Here is an 18,931-nt window from a genome sequence, read left to right on the forward strand (position 1 = left end):
AGTTCCTTAAGAATACCACCAGGACTTTGCTGCTAATTGAAGAAATAGATAACATGTGTCTTCACTTCAGCAGCCTTTATTTATTTTATGGACATTTTTCATCAACTTTAAGAGATTTTCTTTTTGAAATGCTACATAATTTAATGTTCCCCATCTGGAATGTTAATACCATGCATCAAGACAAGGAGGTAAGGAGAAAAAAAAAGAACTTAAAAAAAACATTTCTTTAACTCCTGAGTCGGTAGTACCAATTAGCTACATCAATTTCCATCTGTTTTAGCAGAGAAAGAGGTGAACAGCTGCATCCTTCAGGATGGCAGTGTGACAGAGCCCACAAACACTTTCAAGCACTTGGTCATCCTTCCTCTTCACTCATGTTGCAGGTATCAGTCAGCTAGGTTTTGTATACTAGCTTTGGAGAGCCAAAAATCAAACACCATCATGTTTTTTCCTTTGCAGCAAAATCCCTTTGCATATTTATTTGTTTAAATGGTTTTGGATTCTATTCTGTTTTCTGAGAGCTGGACTAAACAGCATACTATATGTATAGTAACTTGTGGGCTTTCCAGGCTTCCCAACAATAAGTTCACCGGAGTAATGCTGCAAATTACAGAGCGATCGATGAATTTCTTCGGCACAGGCTAAATAGGCCATTAATTGGTAATATATATTGGGTTGTGTGGTTGTACTTAGCTTACTTCTTTACTTAAGGAAACACCTACCACTTAGGCATAGAGTCTCTGATTGCACTATGAAAAGCAACTGATTTTTCACATTTAAATGGAAATTTGCTTTTCTTGTGGGAAACAGAAATGTGGCTTTATTGGAGAGAGAAAAACCTCAAACAAGGCCCGATTGAGCTGAGCTCAGCAAATAAAAGTTCATAAGTTTATCTGAAACCTCTGTGTGTGCAAAACAGGAACCAGGTTTTCTTGCAGGATTTCTGACACATTTGTTTCTGACTTTGGCTGAAAATATTGAGGGAACAGCCTTCCTCATGATATTTTGGCACTTACAATTTCAGGCCAAGACATAAACTACATCTCTTTGTGAACATTTCCAAACCTTGTGTTCCTCTTACATAAGATTTGTTCTAAGCCCCAGTTCAATTTGGATTGGTTCTTATTTCATCTGGATCAGTTTGACCATCATTAATTTAATAGCAAGGAAAAAGATCAAGAGATTAGAAAACACCAAACTCTTTATAGTGAATAAGATACATAATAAATGTCAGGCTTTTTTCTGTTTGTAAATTATTTCGATATTTTGCATTTAATGTATTATCTACTACTTGTCATTGGTTTCCACTGTGGGGTTAGTCCCTTGGTTTCTTTTCCTTGAGTGGACAGGCAGAACTATAATAAACAGGGAGAGAGAGGCTGAGTACAGACAGTTCAAAAAGCGCAAGGTAGAATCAATCCACCTTCACAGATTTCTTTAAGCTGTGAAGATTGGATCAAAAGCAAACATAACCCACGTTCACCTTGGCAGGGGGGAGGTAGGCAAATACCTGTAGTGGCCAGGCCAGAAGGTGGGGGGCACTCCCACACACCTCCCAGTATGCCAGACATTGATAAGGAGAGCCAGGCCGAGCTGTCTAGCACCATCCCTGATTGGCTTTCCAGGCACACACCCACAACCCTCTGCTATCACTGGAGAAGCTCCTCTGTACCAAGCCCTAGGCTTTGAGAGCTGGTCACCATGGCAGTCCTAGGAGGGGGCAGGACGGGCTGGGGGGCGCTAATGGGGCCCCAGCCCTTTCCAGCTAGAGTCTGCGCGGCACGGGGGGCCCCTGCAGTGGGAGCTTTCCCCTCTGCAGCTGGGCTGGGCAATCGCCCAAGCACTGCCCCAGGCCCTCCATCTGGGGTCTGACAGGGCAGGTCTGGCATGGGGACAGAGCTGGGGCAATTGCCCAGCTGAGCTGCAAAAGAGAAAAAAACCCTGCTGCAGGGGGCCCCTGACACTGTGCAGATCCCAGCTGGGCAGGCTAGGACAGGAAGGCTCTGTGTCTCCCCTTGTTCTCCCACCCCAGCTGAGAAGCTGGGTCTGGCATGGGGGCAGGGCTGAGGCAATGGCCTAGCTGGGCTGCAGAGAGAAAAGTCCCCACCAAGGAGGAGCCCCCACACTGTGCAGATGCCAGCTGGGGAAGCTGGGGTGGGGGTCTGTATTCCCCCTTGCTGCCCCACCCTCCATATCCCCAGCTAGCTGGGCTAGGGAGCAGAGGCTTTGCTGCCTCAGCTCTATGACAGCCTGGATGTAGGGCCATCCAGCTTGGCCAGAGCAGAGGAGGTCTCTGGGATTGCAATCCACAATCACAACAGCAGGACTCTGCAGGGTTGCTCATCACTTCCTTTTCCTGCTTCCAGGTGCTTCTGGGATTTGTAGTCCACAGTCACAGCCAACACTAAGTAAGCCAGTGGGGCAGAGCAGCTCCATACTCGGGGGAAGGTGAGTTTAACCCCCACCCCTGGCCTGGCCCAAGACCCCATCCAGGATTTGCCTGGGGGGGGGGGTGTGGCAATGAACCAGCCCTCACTGCTCCGGCTATGGAGGAGAGGGGTGGGACCAGCCCTGCTCTCTGGAGCAAACAGAACAGCCCAGCCCAGGGCTGCAAAGTATGCTGGGGAACTCTGATTTAACTTGAATCAGGACAGGGTCTGGGACAGAATTTTCATAAACCAGTTTGACCTAAATCAGTTAGGTCTGATACTACTTTCAACCAGGTTTATCATAAACCAGTTTCAGCCATTGTGAAACTGGTTTATGTGCACTGAACTTCTGTTCTATTACATTTTTTAAGCAGGGACCGGAGCAGATCATCAATTTATGTATAGCTTCTGTCCCTGGCTACACTGATTCACTACATCCATCCAGGTCTATGTTATACTGGGTTCCACCATTTTGAAATCTGTCTATATGTACTGTTCTATTACAGGTTTAGACCGGTTTCCCATCAATTATATCAGTTTGTATGTAATATCTGTCCCTAGCCAGAGTGTCCAATTTAGTTACCTATTCATCAGCCAAAAGTGAGACTGGGAAAAGTTTCTATCTTTGGGAGCTGTTCAGAAAGAATAAATAGGATTTTTCTCCGTTATTTTAACCCTTTCCTTTATAAGTCACTTGAGTGTGTTTTTACCTGACAAATTGCTACTAAAATTTAGGCTATTATAATATTATTGGTTTGTATCACATTGAAAAGTAAACTTGTTCCCAGAAGATTCACAAAAAATAATTGGTTATAACAAGTTCATGCACAATTCTAGCCATGAAGTTTTCAGCAGATTGCTGCTGGAGTGAGGGTTTTGTGCTGGGAAGCTGTCTGGTCATATAGCAAAGATGCAGGCTATCTCACTTAAACTTGCTAGTGCCAGGACTCAGGTCATATTTTTCCCCTATAATGTTCTGCTTTTGTTAATTTCTGCATCCAATATAGAGAAATAGCTCATGCATCTTGTCTAATCCCCACTTAATATATTCATCTTCATTTAGCTGTCTCTGCCACCAATATCCAGTTACTGTTGCAAAAAAATCCAAGAAATACAGCATAAGTGTCTCTGCTCTTTCAAATCTGGAAAAAGTTTTAGAGTCTCACAATGTCTCCACGTTGGTCTGGGTCTCATCAGAACATTTTAATATATCTATTTTATTAAATTATTTAAATTACTTAGCAAATATATATAATCAACAATAAACACAAATCCTGTTGTGCTAGTTAAGGGTTGCTCAATACATGCCACTGCTGTTTGTCCCTGGGAAATGCCCGTCCATGCATGGTCTGGCTCATGGCACGTTGCCCGGGTGGGGCAGGGAAAGCTAAGGCCAGCACCTAGGCTGGCCCAAGGAATCTTACCTCAGGTCCTGAGGGTATCCAGGGGCTGCAACAGTGGCAATCAGGCAGCATGGAGCCTGGCTGGCAGCTGGAGTGAGGCTCTGCCTGCCTAGGCTCCAGTTTCCAGGAGCGCACATTGCTGCCATGTGCACCACCCTGCTTTTTTAAGATGCAGGTTTTTCTGACACCGGGATCTCCTGGTGTCAACCCCTCCCCCCCTGCACTGCAAATTGGCAACACAGGGAATGCCTGCATGTGCAGTACATGCAGTGTACTGTGTCGCACACCGTACATCTGTGCTCATCTGGACACACCCTATGTGTCTTTGCTAGCCATCATCATGCACAATAAATGAGTGATCAGAAAAAGGGAGCGAGAAATTTGTATCTGAGCTTTATGGATACCTGTAGACAGTCCTAACATGACTTACACCAGCGTAGCTTAATCCTCACAATCAGAAATTTGTGCAGATCTGGATGTGATGTGATGTACGTTTTGCCTGGGTAAAGAGGATAGTTTGTCTTTCACTGTTTCTCCAGGTTTTGACCGATTTTGTTGTTTTGCTCTTGACTGTAACAGTTATATTCATTTGGGTCTGTGTACACACAAAGAATCTGCTAATAGGTCACTAGGAGTCCAAGTTTTTCACCCTAATTAGCTTATTTTGCATGTATTAGCAGCACAAATCAGCTGTTGTGGGTAATCACTTTGCATTACTGTTCCCTTGAATATCTGCCCTCTGGTGCGGAATAGAGTAACAGAGCCTATCCTAATGGACTGATCGCATTAAAATAGTAGTTAAGTAAAACCTAGAAACAATTACATTGCGTATGTGTAATAACTTAAGAAGTATGACTTTATATCTGATGGACTCCTGCTTTATACCATTTCATTTACCATATGGGGTTTCAGTCACATGACTTCTGATTTTTTTTCTGTTTAAAAATAAAGGTGGCTTTAGGAGGGTGAGCACATGAGTTGATTACCTTGAGGTAACAGAGAAATGGGTTCTACTCAGAGGTGTAACTTGTGCTCCGTGTACTGGTAATACAAGGTGCTAAGGCTACAGCCAGAGGCTTCCTGCTATGATGGGTGATGTCACCTCCTTTTTTTGCCACCAACACATGTCCAGCAGCTTAAAAAACACTGATTTTCAGCAGCAAACTTCTGACTGCTCCTACAAGATGCAGTGCCCCTGTTGCTCTTCCTTCCCTGCTGTGGGAGCCAGAGTCACTGCAAGGAAAGCGCAGGGTGTCTGGGGGGGTGGGGGTGCTTTGGGGGTGAAGGGGGGGGTGAGGCATCTCCTTCACTCCATTCCAGCATGGCCCTTCAGGCAGCATCCAGCCCTCATTCCCCACTTGCCCACCTATCATTATGCTACTAGATTTACTGCATGTCAGTTGCTCTGTGGTAATGGTTGGTATGTACATTCTTACCCTGTGGTGGGTAAAAGCCAAATGAATAGCTTATCCCTCAATGAAAACAGATAAGCTAAGGTGGCTTTCATCTAGCACAAGATAAGAGAGTGCACACAGATGATTACTGTGGAATAGCAAAAGCATGGTAAATGTATACCTATCTTGCAATAACTTGGTTGTGTGCCCATATCTTCATATGTGTATAGGAGTATGAAATGGGTTTTTCATATGAATGTTCCTGGGAAAACACTTCTCAAATTCATGTTCACAAAATATAAAAATAAACCCAGAAAGATGCGAAAATCTGTTAAAATAACATTTATTTTCTATATCAAAGAATTCCTCTAAAATAGTTTTTCTGGCTATGATGCATACCCAAAAGAAGGAGTTTTTTTTCCCCTCTAATAAAATATCATGGGATTAACTAAGGCCCTAATTCCACCAAAATTAAAAATGTGCATAAAACTTTGCAGAAACAAGTACTGCCAATAGGCCCATTTTGATATCCAAAGCATCATGGTTTACAAAAGTTGCTGATTATAAAGTAGTTCATAGTTTCATAGTTGGTAGGGCCGGAAGGGACCGGAGCAGATCATCAAGTCCGACCCCCTGCCAGGGCAGGAAAGAGTACTGGGGTCAAACGACCCCAGCGAGGTGTTTATCCAGCCTCCTCTTAAACCCCCCCAGGGTAGGAGCCAGCATCACTTCTCTTGCAAGTTGGTTCCAGATCCTAGCCACCCTGACAGTGAAGTAGCACCTCCTGATATCAAACCTAAATTTACCCTCTGCCAGCTTGTGACCGTTATTTCTTGTCACTCCTGGTAGTGCTTGGGGGAACAGGGACTCCCCCAATGCCTGCTGGTCCCCTCTGAATAGTTTGTAAACAGCTACTAGATCCCACCACAGCCTTCTCTTGTGGCGACTGAACTGGTTCAGGTCCCTTAACCTCTTCTCATAGGGCCTGCCCTGCTGACTCCTGATCATGCGAGTGGCCCTCCTCTGGACCCTCTTGATGTTGTCCACATCCCTCCTGAAGTGCGGTGCCCAGAACTGGACGCAGTACTCCAACTGTGGCCTGACCAGTGTCACATAGAAGGGGAGGATCACCTCCTTGGACCTGCTCAAGATGCATCTGTGGATGCATGACAAGGTACGGTTGGCCTTCCTGACTGCTTCCCCTCACTGTCGGCCCATGTTCATTTTGGCATCAGTAATGACTCCAAGATCCTTTTCTGCCTCTGCACTGACGAGAAGGGAGTTCCCCAGCCTGTAGGTATGCTGCTGGCTCTTCCTCCCCAGGTGCAGCACCTTGCACTTGTCAGTGTTGAAACCCATCCTGTTCTCATCCACCCACCCCTGTAACCTGTCTAGGTCCAATTGCAGCCTATTCCTCCCTTCTAGCATGCCCACTTCTCCCCACATCTTAGTTCAAGACTCATGTTACCACCAGTTTCTCACTATATACTCTCTATTGTTCCCCTCTATTAAGAATAGTTTTAACCAACCACTTGCACATTAGTAAATGTTAGAATTAAGGTTGCCTTGCACACAGTGGCTTTACCTTTTGGGGGGCTCTGTGCAAAGGTTCAATTTTGTGTCCCTGCTCTTTACTCAATAATGATACTAAAACATAATCATGGGTGACTGGTGCCACCTTAGTCAAGGGGGACACATGCCCCCGCAGCAACCAGTCAGGGTCCACCTGCAGCCAATCTCACACACCTGGAAGTGGTTGCTTCATCCCATGCCAGAAGCAGAAGCAGCAGCTTCATCCGGCGCTCCCACTCCCCGGCCGGTGCTTGAGGGGGAGCACCGGTGCTCTTGCCTGTCCCCCCGCCTGTCACCTAAGTGAGGAGTGCAGCCTGACAGGGGGTGCATCGGTGCTCTCAGGGGGTGCACATGCACCCCATACATGTCACCACTGAACATAATCATAATGCAGTGGGAATCCCTGAGCAATTTAGGACCCTGTCTACTGCTCAGGTTGATTGTCAGTCCTATAATCACATACAATTTTTTCCACAAAAATCCCTGCCTCATTCAGTGCTCAGGATGGCTAGGCAGCTAAGCAATATTTTTCTTTATACTTGTCATTGAAATTGTAGCTCCACACATTATCTACTGACATTATCCCTCTCCACACTGAATACAGAGTTACTAATTTCTTCATAGATTTTTCCATGGTGCCCTCATGTACTTCTTTACAAATATTAATGAAGTTATCTTTGGAAAACTCCAATAAGTGAAGGTGAGATTGTTGTCTTTATTTTATGTATACAAAACAAAGCCACAAAGATTAAAACCAGAATTGCCAGAAGTGGCAGCTAAGTTTTGGTTCCATAATGTAAGGAACCCGCAGCGTGTTTTTGAAATTTAGAATTTTGCAGTACTTCATGGTTCCAAAGGCCTTATGTAGAATGGTGAGGGCTCGGTATTTTTGCAAATAAGTTTTCAGTTGTACCATGCTGGGCCCTCAGAAAATGAGGGGATATCATGAGTGGTTACCAGCAGTGTGTGGATACCTTTAAGAGTGTTATGTATAAGTTGTAATATTTGCCCAGGAATGGAAGGAGGGAACTGGAGGGAGCAGCAGATCAGCAGACTAAGAAGGCTTTCTGAATAAATAAGCTTTATCTTTCTATAAGTGTAACTCCTTGTTCTTTTGAGAACAACACATGGTCTGAGGAGTGGGGTACAAAGAAAGATAGAAAAATGGAGCATCTCAGAATTCCAGAGGAGTTAAATATGTCTAGCGATGCAGCAGAAAACTGGAAGAAATTTAAGCAGAGCTTCACCATATGTATGACAGCCACTGGAGCTCCAGAGAAGGAAGATTTTTCCCTCAAGGTAGCTGTTTTTTAAACATTGTAGTCTCAGAAGCTCTGTCTCTTTATAATAGCCCACAACTGTCAGAAGCAGAACAGAAAAGCTATGGCACAGTAATAAAAAAGTTTGAGGAATATTGTATACCTAAACAAAATGAAACCTTTGAACCATACAATTTCCACATGAGACAGCAGAAAGAATGTGAGACAGGAGAGGAGTTTGTCAAAGACCTCAGATTGCTGAGCCAGACATGCAACTTTGGAGACCTAAGAGTCCACAATCATAGACCAACTAGTATTAGGTATAAGGGATACAAGCAAAAGACTGCTAGAGGATCCTGAGCTTAATTTGAAAAAGCCCGTTAGACTGTGCCAAGCAGCTGAGATAACAAATGCCAGGCTGCAGCAGCTGAAGGAAAAAACAGAATAAGCTGAACTAGACAGGATTACAAGACTGCAAAAACCTAAGGCAACACACAAGCAATATGGAGGACCTCACTATGAAGCAGACAAGCAGAGGCCAAAGAGAACTGCTTGAAGAAACAATGGCCAGCTGCAGATGCTGTGGGGGTTACCACAAACCCATGCAATGTCCTACTTTTGGTAAGCACTGCAACAAATGCAAAAGATTCAACCACTTTGCAAGAGTTTGCAGAAAGGAGCAGGGTATACCATACAAGAAACAGCAGGTGCATTCTCTGTGCAGTGAGGAAGAGGAAGAATTCCTCATTGGCACACAGCAAGAAGAAGTTCATTCTTCTGAGAATTGGACAGTCACCCAGGACACCGGCGGACTAATGATAACTTTTAAATTAGATACAAGGGCACAGGTCAGTGTAATACCAGAATAGATTATTCAAAAATGAAAACCAAACCTGAGTACTATGAGAATAAAAAAGTCAAATTTAGAGCATATAATGGCAACATGACTGCAACCAAGTGTGTTTGCACACTGCATGTTAGACACAATGGTAACATAGTAAAGGTTCAGTTTGTACCAGTCCCAGGAAAGCTAGTGCCAATTATTGTGTTGCAAAGATGTAAAACTCTAGGTCAGATTAAGAAAATGGATGCTATTGAGGGACTAGAAAGCAAGAACACAGAAGAAGAGTTTTATGATGCGTTTCAAGGCATAGGGAAACTGTCAACTGAGTACAAGATAGAATTAATATACTATACGTGGTCCAAGAAATGTTCCCCTTAAACTAAGGGAGAAACTGAAAAAGGAATTAGATAGGTTGGTTAATATGGACATAATAAAAAAAGTAGAGCAACCAACTGCTTGGGTTCATTCACTGGTGATAAAATAAAAAAATGATGGATCCTTGAGATTGTGTCTGGTTCCTAAGCAAATGAACAGATACATTAAAAGGGAGCATTTTCCCATTCCCACCAGGGAAGAGGTTTTTGGCAACATGGCAAAAGCTAAATATTGCTTCACTTTGGATGTCTTTTCTGGGTTTTGGAATGTTCTCTAGAAAAGAATAGCATTAGATTATGTACCTTTAATACACCCTTTGGAAGGTATTGCTTTCATAGGCTTCCTTTTGGTCTGTGTTCTGCATCTGAAGTATTTCACTGGAAGGTACAACAAGTTTTCAAAGGTCTTCATAGAACTATGGGTTATATTGATGATGTATTAGTTTGGCGAAATACTGTGAAAAAACATGATTTGAGACTAAGAAAAACACTAGAAAGAGCTCACAGAGCAGGTTTGAAACTGATAAAAACCAAAACTACAAATTCAGGGTCAATAAAATAACGCATCTAGGAGAAAAGCTCTCAAAGAAAGGCAGGAAAATTGATCCAGCAAGGGTTAAAACCATTACAAACATGCCACCCCCTACAGATAAGGAAGGAGTGCAGAGATTTCTGGGAATTATTAATTTTGTTGGGAAATATCAACATAACAGAGTAGGCCAAACACCTTAGATCACTCCTACAAAAGAATGCTCAGTGGATATTGGAACATGAACATGAAGCTAAATTTAAAAACTTGAAGGGAAAAATAATGAAATTGCTGGTATTAAAATACGATGACCCTAAAAGACCCATTAAATTGTCAACAGATGCTTCTAAAAAAGACATTGGAGCAGCTTTGCTTCAAAAACACAGGGATAGCTGGAGACAAGAGGCATCTAGGGCACTTCTAAGTCAGATTGTCTATATGCACAAACTGAGAAAGAAAGTTTAGCTCTGGTATATGGCTGTAAGAAATTCCCATATTCATCTATGGGAAGCCTGTGATAGCTGAAACTGATCATAAACCTGTGGTAACTATAGCAAAGAAAGGGTTATCAGACATGCCACTCAGATAACAGAAACTTTTCTTTCAGCTGCAGATGTATGATCTACACATACAGTATACACAGGAAAGCATCTACTTATTGCACATATGTTGTCTAGAGCATATGACACAATGGAAAATGACAGAATTCCAGACTCATACATAGTACGTGTTAATTTAATCAAAGCGTGATTCCCATCACAGATAAAATGTGGGCATGACTTGTAGAAGCTACTGCTTAGGACACCATATTGCAAAACGTGGTAACAGCCATTTGTGCTGGTTAGCCTGGAAAACGTATACCTAGCCCCTACTCTCGGTTCAAGGAAGAACTCTCAGTCCTGGATGGCATTTTGTTCAAAGGCTCATGACTTGTTCCAGCAGTGCTAAAAACAGACATGTTACAGAATACATGAGTGTCATTTAGGGACTGAAAAATGCAAAAGGAGAGCAAGCGGTGTTCTATATTGGTCCAAGGTATATAAATGATGACATATAGAAGATGCTGTAAAACTTGTACAATGTGCCTAAAGTACAGAGTGCAAAGAAAAAAAGGCCATGATAGTCATGAAGAAGCCCATAGCTCTGTGGTATCAAGTGGGCATTGACTTATTCATGCATGCAGGAAAAAAATAGGGATTAGTGCTGGATAATTGCCACTATCCTGAAATTGTATTGCTTGAAAGCACAACATCAAACCTTGTCATAACTTGCATTAAATGGAATTTTGCTAGACATGGGATGCCACAAATTGTAAAAACAGACAACAGGCCTCAGTGCAACTGTCTTGATTTTAAAGAGTTTGCAGACAAATATGGATTCTGTCACAACGCTTCAAATCCTAAATACCTGGTGGAAAATGGAGTACAAATAGCAGTGCCAGACACAGGCATGGGTGAACCAGGCAGCCACCCGGGGCCCAGACAGTAAGGGACCCTGAAAATGGTAATTTTAAAATTATTATTATCATTATCACTGGCAAAGGGGGGCCCTATGCTAAAAGTTGGCCCAGGGCTGCCAGGAATCCAGGTACAGTGCTGACAAATAGTGAAGAAGTTGTTGAAGAAAGCTACAGATTCACACACTAATGTTTACCTGTCCCTCTTATTAGAGGGCAACACACATGAAATATAGATTGTCCCTAGCAGAAATGCTGTTTAACAGGAAACTCAAAACCAGGCTACCAAATCTTTTGGATAATGCTCATCAGAATCATTGAATCATAGAAAATTAGGGTTGGAAGGGACCTCAGGAGGTCACCTAGTCCAACTCCTTGCTCAAAGCAGGACCATCTCCAACTAGATCATCTCAGCCAAAGCTTTGTCTAGCCAGATCATAAAAACCTCCAAGGATGGAGATTCTACAGCTTCTCTGGGTAACCTGTTCCAGTGTTTTACTACCTTCCTAGTGAAAAAAATTCTTCCTAATATCTAACCTAAACTTCCCTTGCTGCAACTTGAGGCCAGTGTTCCTTATTCTGTCATCTCCCACCACTGAATGGTCATCTGTCTAGCTCCATCCTCTTTTGAACCCCCTTCAGGTAGTTGAAGGCTGCTATTAAATTCCCTTTCAGTCTTCTCTTCTCTAAGCTAAATAAGCCCAGTTCCCTCAGCCTGTCCTCAGAAGTCCATTTTTGTTGCCCTCCACTGGACTGTCTCCAATTTGTCCACATCCTTTCTGTAGTGGGGGGCCCAAAACAGAACACAGTACTCCAGATATGACCAGTGCTGAATAGAGGGGAATAAGCACTTCTCTTGACCTACTGGTAACACACCTACCAACCAATGCAGTCCAGTATAACATTAGCCTTCTTTGCAACAAGGGCACACTGTTGGGTCATATTCAGCTTATTGATCACTGTAACCCCCAGGTCCTTTTCTGCAGAGCTGCTGCCCAGCCAGTCTGCCCCCACCCTATACTGGTGCATGGGATTGTTCTGTCCTAAGTGCAGGACTTTGCACTTGTCCTTGTTGAACCTCATGAGATTTCGTTTGGCGCAATCCTCCAATTTGTCTAGGTCAGGGGCTTTCAATCTTTTTTTAACAAGTGTACCCCTCCAGTCTCAAAGTTTCAGCTCATGTACCCCTTGATATTTTTTTCTTGTTTTTAAAGAGGGGGTGCAGGTTGAACCCTTGCAGTGAGGGGGGGAGTGTGGCTGGGCCTGGGGCAGAAGCAGCTGCTGCATAGGCAGAGGGAGAAAAAATTATTGTGGGGGGAGGAGTTGCATGCATCTACTACTCCTTTCAGCTTGGTGTCATCTGCAGACTTGCTGATGGTGCACTTTATGCCATCTTCCAGGTTGTTGATGAAGACATTGAACAAAACCAGTCCCAGAACCAACCCCTGGGGCACTCCACTTGATACCAGCTGCCAACTAGACATCAAACCATTGCTTACTACCCTCTGAGCCTGATGTTCCAGCCAGTTTTTATCCACCTTACAGTCCATTGATCCAGCCCATACTTCTTCAGCTTGCCTATAAGCACGTTGTGGAAGACGTATCAAAAGCCTCTCTGTATCAAAAGCCACATCCACCCGTCTCCCCACATGCACAGAGCCAGTCACTTCATCATAGAAGACAATCAGGTTTGTCAGACATGACTTGCCCTTGATGAACCCATACTGACTGTTCCTTATCACCTTTTTCTCCTCCAAGTGCTTACAAAAGGATTCCTTGAGGATCTTCTCCATGATTTTTCCAGGGACTGAGCTGAGGCTGACTGCTCTGTAGTTCCCTGGATCCTCCTTTTTCCTTTTCTTAAATACGGGCACTGTGTTTGCCCTTTTACAATCATTTCAGGTCTCTCTTGATCGCCATGAGTTTTCAAAGATGATGGCCAGTGGCTCTGCAATCCCATCAGCCAACTCCCTCAGTACCTTCAGGTGCATCCCATCTGGCCCCAGGGATTTGTACACATCTAGCTTTTCTAAATAGTCCCTAACCTGTTCTGTCACCAGTGAGGGCTGCTCACCTCCTCCCTAAACTGTGCTGTCCAGTGCAGTAGTCTGGGAGCTGACCTTGCCTGTGAAGACTGAGTTAAAAAAGGCATTGCGTACTTCAGCCTTTTCTGCATCCTCTGTAACAAGGTTTCCTCCCCTATTCAGTAAGGGACCCACGCTTTCCATGATCCTCCTCTTGCTACCAACATACTTTTAGAAGCCCTTCTTGTTATACGTCACATCCCTTGCTTGCTGCAACTCCAGTTGCAGTTTGGCCTTCCTGACTTCATCCCTGAATGCCTGAGCAGTACTCTTATACTCCTCCCCAGTTGTTTGTCCAAGTTTCCACTTCTTACAAGGTTCCTTTTTGTGATTTAGTTTACTGAAGAGTTCCCTGCTAAGCCAGGTGAAAATCAAACATGAAAACATTAAAAAAAAATTGACAAACTCAAACAAAAATGGCACTATGATAGGGTTCCCAGGGAGTTACCACAACTGCACAACAAAGTTATGATGCTTATTTCAGATGGACAAATCTGGAAACAAAAAGCACTAGTTTCCCATCAAGTAGCTCCCAGATCTTATAAAGTAGTCAAACCCAAAATACAGGTATTAACAAGGAACAGGCAATACTTGCAGCTCATAAAGGAGAGAAAAGAAGCAGCATCACAAGATTTACCAAAGGAAATGGAGTTAACAACAAAGCAACAAGAAACAACAGAGGAGATTGAAAATGACACAGAAGTAGAGACATTTGAACAAGGAAACCAAACAAGAACTGAACCAATAGGGATTGAGAATGCAGAGAAACTGAGAAGATCCCTTAGAGCTAAAATGCCAACACAAAGACTAATAGAGACCTGTTAAAATGTGCTTTAACAATCGGTTGAGCTTGACTTCTCATGTTAGTATTACATGGGGATATGTTACATGTAAAAGGGGGAAGATGTGTGGATACCTTGAAGAGTGTTATATATAAGTTGTTTCAGGGGGTATAGGTTGTAGCCATGTTGGTCTAAGGACATTGGCATACAATGTACTTCGGGTAAATACGATATATTTTATTAGACCAACTAAAATAGTTGGAAAAATTCTTCTTTGCAAGCCAAAGAAGCATCTACACTTGGTCTGTTTGTATTTGTACGTAAAAGCTAACACCAGCATTCCAGGATCTTACATGACGTTTCTGGAGATGCAGGTATATCTCATACAGTATACCAAATGCCCTGATGGAAAACACATAGGAGAGACCAAACAGCAACTGTATACCAAAATGAATGCACACTGAAAATCTATCAAAGTCAAGAATACCCAGTTACCTGTGGGGGCACATTGCTCACAAGAAAACCACTCTTTCTCCAATTTCTCAGTTCTAATCCTCAAAGGGAATTTACAAAACACCTTCCGCAGAAGAGCCTACAAATTTCACTTTATCAACCTACTGGAAACAAAAAATCATGGACTAAATATAGACATTAGATTTATTACACATTATAAACTTCCTAACATCTGATATCCCAGGTAACCTCTCTACTATTTGCCAGCTATATTCTTATCACCAGGTATACATACCCCTTCCTGCCCCCCCTCCCCCACACCTGTTTCTCACACATTGACTACCTCAATTTATATTTCTCTTACTGGCTCTTTTGCATGCTGACTGGCCTCTGGCTTCTATTCTATTCCATTGAGGAAGAGCAAAAACCAACTGCAGATGCTTCCTCAGCCTGACAGAGGGTGTTTGTTAGGGCTGTGCGAAGCTTCAATAACTGGTTCGATTCAGAGGAGATTCGGCCTGATTTAGGGACTGAATCTCCGAATCTGAATCAAATTGGGAGACCAATTAAAAGCTCCAAGTCGATTTGAAGCATCCAAATCAATTTGGAAAAGCTTCAGCTGCTTCGAAGATTCGGCTATAGACTAAACAGGCAGCTGATACAGCTGTCTCCAGCTGGTAAGTCTGTTGGGATTGGGGGAGGAGGAAGAGAAGGGGCATGGGGGAGGAAAGGGCTGGGGCTGGGACAAGCTGCCCAGCTGAAGGCAGCGGGGCACATTACTCAGGGAGACACTCTCCATGTGTCAGCTCAGCCACGCTGCACCCACACCATGGGGCAGCTGCTGCACGGGTGCCAGGTGGGGGGGACAATCCCCACTGCCCCCAATGCCCCACCCTGTATGGGGGGGCTTGCCCAGAAGCCCCTGATTGCCACTGCTGGAGCCGGTGAGTGTGGGGCTTTTTTTTTCTCCCCAAAGTGCTAGGACTAAACTGGGGCTGGGCTGGAGATAAGGCCAGACAGGGCAGCCATGGGGGATTTTCCCATGGCTTCCCCCACCCAGGAATAGGCAGGTACAGCCAGAGGAGCTATGAGAGAACCTACAGCCAGCCTGCTGTGACTGCCTCTCCCCAGCGGATCCGAATCACTGAATCTCTCCAAATCAGCACCGAATCTCTTGAAGCTGATTCGGCCGAACTGAGTCAGGACATCAAGCCAAATCAATTCAGGACAGTGATCTGAATCTCTGAATCGAACCACCGTCCTCCAAATCAGCCAAATCCGAATCAAATACTTCCCTATTCACACAGGCCTAGTGTTTATACACAAAAGCTTACAAAGAAGAATTTTTTCAAGTATTTTAGTTGGTCTAATATTTACCTAAAGAAACTTGTCTGCCTAAGTTGTTACACTTGCCCGGAATGGAAGGAAGGAACTAGAGGGAGTAACAGATCAGCAGACTAGGGCTCTCTGAATAAATATGCTTTATTGTTCTGTAAGTTTAACTCTTTGTTCTTTCGAGAACAACACAAGCATCACATAGGATCTCTGTGGCAAAGGCAGGGATAAAATCTACTGCTCCAGGACAGTATTCCAGCACATTAACTATAGTCTTGCCACTGTCTTATCCCCTGTATGATTACTGTACGTGTTTCTACCTCTGTAGCAAATGACTCAGGGGCCCTACAGTGCCTTATTCCTCACACAAACTAGATTCATTAATAGAGTAATATCCATCCTGTGCACAGAATGAGTTAAAATGAGTTATGATCATGTGTCTAAAGGCTGCATCATAATGCATTTGCAAAAAGTTGATGATTTAAAGTGCTTGCTTTTGTGACTTTAATAAAGTTCTTTAAATGTTTCTAAATGTGATTTCATACATTTATAAAACTAAATATAAAATATAAATCCTGTGGAATAATGTTAACCCTGCACTTAAGTAAATTTCAGGCTTGATATCATTAGAGCCACAGTATATTTTATTACTTGAAGTGAGTAACAGTAGCAGTAAGTCAATCGTCTTCTATGTAGATCAACCTCCCGTGAAGGGTGATGATGCATGCTTTGCCAGTTGGTTTCACAGCTTTTTGCTAGACAGCAAAGGCGGGAGTGTTAAGAGCCAGGAATAAGGTAAGTGAAGGGAAGAATCTATAAGGGAAGTGAACTTTGTGATTACCGATCCTACTGCTCTATTCTGTGTACCTTCCTATGCCATCCTGCTCTCATCCATACCTCCATAGCTCCTGTTGTTTCAACTGTTGCTGTCCTCCTCGGCTCGTGTCTTTTCCCTCTCTTACCCACGCCCTGCTCTTAACCCCTCTTACCTCCCTTGTCCTTCCCCTACTCCTACCCCTTTCCTTTTGTCTCCCTCTCCTGCTTTCCCACTCCCTCCTGTTGCAACAGAAGCAACGATAGAAATGTGTTGGGATGATGTTTTAATCCAGACTGAAATGAAGAGCTATATGTTCTTAGCAATGGATTTTAAAGATAAAAAAATAGATGCAAAATACGAAGTCTAGTAGTAATAGAAATCTCTGTCAACTAATGCAGTATGTATAGTTTTCAAAGATCTTTATTTGTGGAAAAAAATGGCATTTAAAAAAATCACTACATGACAATATCTTAGGTTAAAATGGCTCTGTTAACGTATGTTTAGAGAAGCTATAGGTATTGTTCATTTCATGAATAGGAGAGTTTAAAATAACTAACTCTTGGAAACTGAATCATTAAGCTATTATAATATAAAGGCTTATTCTAAAGTGTAGTATTTCTCATAAGTATATGGTTTACCAATACTTTCTTTCTTCATCACTAGCTCTCTATTCGACTTTCCTCTTCTTGGCAATTACCCTTGACAATAAGTATTTCTTCACAATATTACCCTTTGGATCCAAGAACACTACAGATCATAACAGGATATTCTGCAATTAGTTTTTGGAGATGAGATAAAGTATCCATAAATCAGAGATTAAGCTACATCAGATAAGTATATTTTTCTTCATTAACGGAGCTATTTGCACAAGGTTTATTCTCAACTTGTACTCAATCTCTTTTAAACTTACTTTAACTGTTGAAAGTTCATACTCCAAAGATTTATAAAAGGTATCTTTTCATCTACAAAATTAGGTCCGGATTTCTGTTTTTTCGAAGCTTGTGACTATTCATGAAGTTCACTATATTCCAGCCCGCTATAAACACCTCAGAAGCAGTTAGACATTAGTCTCCCTTTATTGTATAACTATTTTTATAGGACCCTTTTATGATGACAGAATCTCTGATAAGGTTTCCTAGCACATTAAGCTTTATCATTATTACCTTGTTATAACAACACTTTAAAAACCCACAGATATTTGGCTCCTGAAAATGGTTTTATGTTGTACAAAATGTCCATTAGATGTCTACTGATATATATGGTATGTCATGTATCTAAATTTCAAGCACAAAAAGAAATAATATAAAGAAGGTAGTGTTCAATTGTTCTCTTTGTGCAAAGGAGACATGATAAGGAGTAATAGGTTTAAATTTCAACACGGGAGTGGTTAAATATTGCAGTGGTTAAACATTTGAACAGATTGCTTAGGTTGTGCAGTCTTCATTATTGGAGGGTTTTTTAAGTGAGGGTTAGACAAACAACTGTGTGGGATGGCAGACAGGAAATCCTAGTGTGAGCAAGGGGTTGGAGTGGATGACCTCTTGAAGTTCCTTCCACACCTATTTTTCTATCATTCTATTATTGTATATAAGGACTGTAAGGGAAGAGAGAAATAACAGACTAGAACTAACAATTTATACTGGCTGAGAATTTGACCTAGTGAATCATTTATGATGTATTGACTTATTGGATAGATCAAGTACCAGAAAGTACATAATTATGCCCAGTAAAAATTATCTCAAATATTTTTAGATCAGAAGACTCAAATGGGAATAAAAGTAAACAATTATACTACTTGTCTGTATGCAGAAAGAAGACAGATTCAGAATCCATTGAAAAGGATTTATTTGTATTTCTTCTGATTTGCTGTACTTACTTGCATATCACAGAAAGATTTTCCCCAAAAATTATACTTCCAAAACTGGGGTGTGTCCTGAGGCCAAGCCAGACCCAGCTGATCCCAATCAAAAGATCAAGGGAAGTCATCCCCAAAACAAACACCACCTGCAGCAAGCCCAGAACAGCACGCTGGTCCCAGATGGTCTGAATGAGACAATGAGGGCAGGCAATCCCCTGAAGCCATAGACAAGAGGCCCCACCTAATCCAACCCTTAAAAGCCAGGCCCAACCTGCAATCTCCTTGTCCAGGCAAGGTGAACAATGGAAGGTCTTACTTCTGACCTACCATGTGCTTCCTTAC

The sequence above is a fragment of the Alligator sinensis genome, unplaced genomic scaffold (genome assembly GCF_000455745.1).
Source record: "Alligator sinensis unplaced genomic scaffold, ASM45574v1 scaffold609_2, whole genome shotgun sequence".
In the NCBI taxonomy this organism is placed as follows: domain Eukaryota; kingdom Metazoa; phylum Chordata; order Crocodylia; family Alligatoridae; genus Alligator; species Alligator sinensis.